At 47.7% G+C, this 6,414-nt stretch overlaps 1 protein-coding gene across 1 annotated transcript in view; it reads right to left on the reverse strand.

Moving 5' to 3' along the window:
* Positions 1–6,414, reverse strand: part of kcnd1 (potassium voltage-gated channel, Shal-related subfamily, member 1) — a 70,874-nt gene that overhangs the window by 63,403 nt on the left and 1,057 nt on the right. The window lies entirely within an intron of this gene.

Here is a 6,414-nt window from a genome sequence, read left to right on the forward strand (position 1 = left end):
TCCATCCAACCATCCAACCAACCATCCAACCATCCATCCAACCATCCATCCAACCAACCAACACCAAGGGTAGGAGGTTCTCCAGTCAGACCTTCAGATGTTTCTGTGCAGCTGCAGACGAGTGTCTTCAAACTGTAGACATTTAGTGTTGTTGTGTGTTAATGTGTGTGTTGTTGTGTGTTAATGTGTGTGTTGTTGTGTGTTAATGTGTGTATTTTGCCGTGTTTTGTCTCTCCTTCCTCTCTGAAGCTAAAAACAAACAGCGTCTCTCATTTCTTTCACTGAGAGTCCAATCAATGCTGCGAGGCCCCTGGGGGCCGCACGGCTCTCTGAGAGAGAGAGTGTGTGTGTGTGTGTGTGTGAGTGTGTGAGAGATTTATTTTGAGCAGAGGAGACATTGTTTGACATGTTAAATGCTTCTTTTTCATGGGAACCCAGAGAGCCTGGAGAGGAACGTCTGAGTTAAAGAACCTTCGCTCTGGCTCTGGTTCTGGTTCTGGCTCTGGTTCTGGCTCTGGCTCTGGCTCTGGCTCTGGTTCTGGTTCTGGTTCTCATTCTGGTTTTGGTTTTGGTTGGGTTCTGGTTCAGAAGTTTCGGTTTTTGTTAAACCAGGAAACACAAAGAAAACCTGGATTTGGTGTAAAATCCTCAGGGGGAGTTCACACGTGCTTCCCTAAATGGTCCTAATGTATCTGTGTCCACCTACGCAACACTAACACACATACACACACGCACACTAACACACATACACACACACACACACACTCTCTATATTTAGCCGCCTGCTGCTGCAGAAAAGTCGTAAATTTTTTAAACTCTGTAACTCGACTTCCTCCACTCTCTCCTCTTCGCCTCCGTCGGACATGTTGGGATCTCCTTGTCGCCGTGGCAACCACTCCTGGTTTCCCAGACGATGACAGGACGGTTACATCATCACCTCTCCCTCACACACGCCTGTGCATCTGTACTTGTGAGGACACGTGTGAACGGTTCCATAACGGCCCAAACAGGAAACAACCTGAGTTTATTTATGAAAGTTTGGAGAAATAAAGTCAATCTGAAATCTTTCTGAGGAGGAGGAGGAGGAGGAGGAGGAGGTGACTTCCTGTTGTTTGGTTCAAGAAAGTCTTCTTCTCATCTTTATCCAAAGGTATAAAAGAAATAATCCAGAATCATCCTGAAGCAGAACTGGAACATCTGGACCTCCTCAGGTTTCTCCTCCTCCTCCTCTTCCTCCTTTTAACCCCACGTTGAGTTTTTTCAAACAGGAAATGATGAAGAACATTTAAAACATGAAATATTTTAAACCAACATCTGATTTAACAACGTTCTCTCAGTTGTTTCCGGTTTTCTGGAATAAAATCTGTCAACAGCAGATCAAACAGTTTTTAATAGAAATAAAATGCAGTCTGACTTGTTCCTGGAGAATCTCACAGTCATTGAACGCAGCACGGGTGCTTCACTGTCGCTTTCTTTCAGAAACTTCAGCAGAAGTTAAAGAAGGCACAAAGTTGAAGAAGAGCGATGGACGCCATCTGAGATTTCCTTTTAATTAAAACCAAACGTGAAAAAAATTCATCCCTTCACCTTCAATTAACCCTCAGCCCGTCCAATCAGAGCATTAATCTCGTTAGGGTCAGCTGGCAGCTGTCACCTCTTTAATCTCCCCTCCTCCACCCCCTCTGTGGGACAGGAAGTGCTGAACGGTTAATTAACGGCGAGCGAGGCGGCGTCTCCCGTCACCTGACCTCCATCACAAAACGTCACCTTCTCTGAAAAACACCAACCAAACTCCATTCAACTTTTGACTGATTTTAGGAACTTTTTCAGGAAATAGACCAAGCCAGACATAAGATAAACTGAAGAGAAGTGGTGCAGATTAAAACGGGAAGTAAATGGGAAGACTGCACATAGACTGATCCCAGCAGGAGAATCAAAGACATCAGGACGGATCTGAATCTGCAGCTGGAATCATTTTAAATTTTTCCATTAACAGAAATATTCCAGAATCAGGCGACAAAAAGAAACTAAACAAGATCGTCTTCAGACAGGATTTTATTTTTCTTCAGAGAATAATTAGCATCCTGACATAAATAAATCATTTATATCACAGCGTTATGTACAGACTGAAACTGATCTGAACTCAGCAGCCAAACATCACAAAAACATTTTTAAGACTTTATTTAGAGTTTAAAGTTTTCTGATTCCTTAAAGAGTTTCTCTTCTGTGAAGATTTAAAGTGTAAAGCAAATACTTTCTGCAAAAACAAACAAAAACAAAGCAGGTAAATAAAACAACATCCATTCCAAGTGTTCAGGCCAGGATATAGTTAGAGCCTTGTCAGCAGAAGTGATCCAGGATGTAGTCAGGGACCATATAGCAACCACAAAGATCAAAATAATTAAAAGAACCTCAAAATGTTAATGCAAGCAGGAATTAGACCCAGCCTGGCTTTGAACAGTTTCCTGCAATCCAAGGCATAGACAGAGCCCTGCTGAAACTGAAACAAAGAATTCCTGAATTTTACATCCCGGCAGCAGAACAGAACAGAAACTTTATGTCTTTGTTTTAAAAACAAATTTATTTATTTTCTATTTTACAAATGTGACAAAAACCTTCAAAGGCTTCCAATCCAGAACATAGACCAAGCCTTGAACCATTTCCCATCTGAGCCGTTTGGGTTTGATGACATGAACTTCAGTCAGAACATTAACTCGAAGTAACGAGTCGAGGTTATTAACTCGAGGTAACGAGACCAAGTCATTAACTCGAGGTCATTAACTCGAGGTAACGAGTCGAGGTCAATAATTTCAGGTCAGCTAAAGAAGTGGTTATCTTAAGATAACAATAAAAACTAATCAAAGATAAAATCCTTTTGTTGGGATAATTTTAACGTTTTAACTCCAGATCTGATGATTGTCCTCTCCGGGCCTCCGTACTTCATTCTCCGGTTCTAACGTGTCGTTTCACTTCTGTCTGTGACGTCAGAAAGGTCAAAGGTCGCATCGGTTAGTAGATTTAAAGTTCCTGTGTGAAGGATGTAGTGCCATCTAGAGGTAAAACTGGTGTTGGGTTTGTCCTTCTGGGCTTCCGTAGCACCAGGACAGTATCTATTGATCCCTGATCAGTTCTCAGATCGTTTATAACAACTTTTCATGTTTTGTAGTGAAACACAACGAACACAGAAACCAGCAGCTGACCTCAGAAACCGTAACCATGGTAACATGTTTTCTGGTTCAAACGACTCTAAAGCTGAACTGAACTGATGGACGGCGGCGTTTTCAGACGAGCTCACTGATTGGCCGAGAACGGGTTCAAAGCTTTTTGTTCAGTCATGATCTCTGCTCTGTTTCAGATATGAACTTCAGGAAGTAGTCAGGCCACAAGAGTTACTGCACACAGGAAACAATGAGGTCAGTTATGAGTCATGCTCCAGGATGTAGACAGATCCCATACAAAGACATCTTAAGACACAGAAAGCAAAAAAATTACAGTCACTTACAATGTGAGTTTCCAGATCATAGGCAGGACTCAGAGATGAACGGTGCAGTCTAATTACAGTACATTCAACAGCAAAAATGAACTGAGCCCAACCGGTTCTGTCCTTGATGGTTCCATTCCCTCCTCACATTCTTCATCTTTAAACTTTTCATTCCCTCACCTCATGCACAAACTGGACAGAATGCAGCATTTAGTCACAGCCAGGAAAGTAGCCAGGCTCCAGGCAGTAGTCAGAGCCCACAGCACTTCTGAATGCAGGGAGGGGTGGGGAGCAGAATGAATCCAGGTGTTAGTCTCATCCCGAACCAGCTGGACTGCTGCTGTCTTTACTGAGCCGGACTAATTCCTGGGACAGAAGCTCCAGGTGCTGCAGGGAGGCAGACGGACAGCAGTTTGTATGGGGCGTGTGTGTGTGTGTGTGTGTGTGTGTGGGCCGAGTACCTTCTGCAGGTGCATGTTCTTGGTCAGCTGCTCCTCCAACATGTTCTGCAGCTTCTTGTTCATCTCTCTCAGATTCTCGTCTCCTGGTTTCACCAGATCTCTGAGGACCGAACCCAGACCTCCTCTCTCCCCCTGAGAGCCTCCGTGAGCGCCGACCGCGCTGCCCGACACGTCTGAGGACAGAGGAGACGACCTGTGTGTCAAACAACAACTGGAGGCAAACGTTCCCGTTGTCCCTCAGACCACCTGTCCAGGAAACGTCTCACCTCTGCGGCTGTCCATCACGTACGTCTCGATGATGGCGCTCTTCCTGCAGATGTCCTCAGCCATCGAGGAGCAGCTCACCTCCAGGTGTTTCACCTGAAACACACAGAGCTTCAGACCAAGGACTCAGATGGTGGTGGTTGTCACGGTAACAGCTCCTCACCTTTTCCTCCAGCATCCATTTCTCCTGCTGGACCTCGGCGAGACGCTGGAAGAGCTCCCCGACCTCGTCGTCAGACAGCTCGGCGGGACGCTGAGACTGAGGACTTCCTCCTCCGGACTGATGGACAGAGAGACAGACGGTGGTCAATGTCCCCCTGCGACAGAGACGATGCGTCTCCGCAGCGTCTCCGCAGCGTCTCTAAAAGACATTCAGCCCAAACACAGGAAGTAGGAGGAGACCGAGTCGGACCCTGAGGAGTCCGAGCCGGACCCCAAGGAGACCAAGCCGGACCCCGAGGAGACTGAGCCGGACCCCGAGGAGACTGAGCCGGACCCCGAGGAGACCGAGCCGGACCCTGAAGAGACCTCAGGGACTGAGCCGGACCCTGAGGAGTCCGAGCCGGACCCCGAGGAGACCGACCCGGACCCCGAGGAGACCGAGCCGGACCCCGAGGAGACAGAGCCGGACCCCGAGGAGACAGAGCCGGACCCCGAGGAGACAGAGCCGGACCCCGAGGAGACAGAGCCGGACCCTGAGGAGACCGAGCCGGACCCTGGGTCATGTGGTGCTGGTGGTAGCGGTAACAGGTCATTGGCCTCTGGACCCTCAGAAGGCCCAGAGGACTGCAGCTTCAGAGACAACAGGAAGGAAGAGGTGTAGAAACGGGTCAGAACCATCTAACCTGACGGTAGTTTGATCCCAAACAGATGTGATGAGGAGTTCAGAGACCTGGACTGGGTCCAAACCACCTAATCCAGGTCTCATGCGGTTCTCCCCCTCAGGTGATGAGGTGAGACTCACCTTGTTCTGATTGGTCGGCTGAGTCTCCTTCATCATGTCTCTGTAGGAGAAGGACGAGACGGAGGACGAGTCTCCGGTCTGCTGAGTCCGGCTGGGACTGCTGATCTCGGACAGAACCAGTTCTTCCAGACCTAAGAGACAAAGAACAACAGCATGTCCAACTGACTGAAGACTTGACCTGTCCCCAGCTGGAACCGGGTCAGAAGTTCTTCAGGTGTTACCAGTTCACCTAAAACAAAAACTAAAGGTTCTGAAAAGAGTCTGTTGTTTCTGTAGTCCCCTCAGGACTTCCATTCGGTTCCAGGTGAGGAACCCGTCCCTTTAAGGCGGAACCCGTCCCTTTAAGGCGGAACAGATGATCTGGCTGCTTTAAAATGTCTGATTCTCAGCTTGGAGCAGAAGAAGCTTTTAAACATTCAGAGCAGCTCATAGATTAATCATGAAGCTGACGACTGCAGAGAGACGGAGTTCCAGTCGGACCCAGGGGAGACCGGAACCAGAGACCAGAACCAGAGACCGGGGCCAGAACCAGAGACCGGGACTGGAACCAGAGACTGGGACCGGAACCAGAGACCGGGGCCAGAACCAGAGACCGGGACCAGAACCAGAGACTTCAGGTTCTTCCAGCAACATTTGGAACACAGGAACCGTCTCATGATCTCCTAAAAGACCTGAAGAAGAAACCAACTTGTACGTGTTGAGTTCTGGCAGCCACAGACGATCAGATCATCTCCAGCAGCCAATGACATCGCAGCTTCAGGAGAGGGTACCTGTCCTGGTTTTGCTGTTGGTCAGGATCTCCTGGAGTCTCTCCTGCAGTTTGTCCGCACGTTTCCTCTCCAGCTGCAGCTGCCGCTTCAGATCCTTCAGCTGCAAACATTTAATTATTAGTTTCCACGCACGGCTGCTTGCAAATTAATCTGCTGAATATGTTCTCTCTGATTTCAGTCCTCTTAGTAAAACCAGCTGAAAACTCACCGCAGCGCTCCCCTTCTTCTCCAGAATCCTCTGCCCGTCCACGGTGTCTTTAATCTCCTGCAGGAACAAGAACGATTCGGATCATACCACATGTTTAAGGAACATACAGACAGGATCCAGCTTGGACATCCTGCTGGAACTTTATGGAACAGAGACAGAATATCAGCTAGAACCCACAACACAAAAACAATGACAGGAAGATCTCAGGTTGATTTAAGTGTTGTTGACGGAAATAACGATTCGATCGAGTTATGGCTCCCACTGAT

The sequence above is a fragment of the Kryptolebias marmoratus genome, linkage group LG8, assembly GCF_001649575.2.
Source record: "Kryptolebias marmoratus isolate JLee-2015 linkage group LG8, ASM164957v2, whole genome shotgun sequence".
Lineage (NCBI taxonomy): Eukaryota > Metazoa > Chordata > Actinopteri > Cyprinodontiformes > Rivulidae > Kryptolebias > Kryptolebias marmoratus.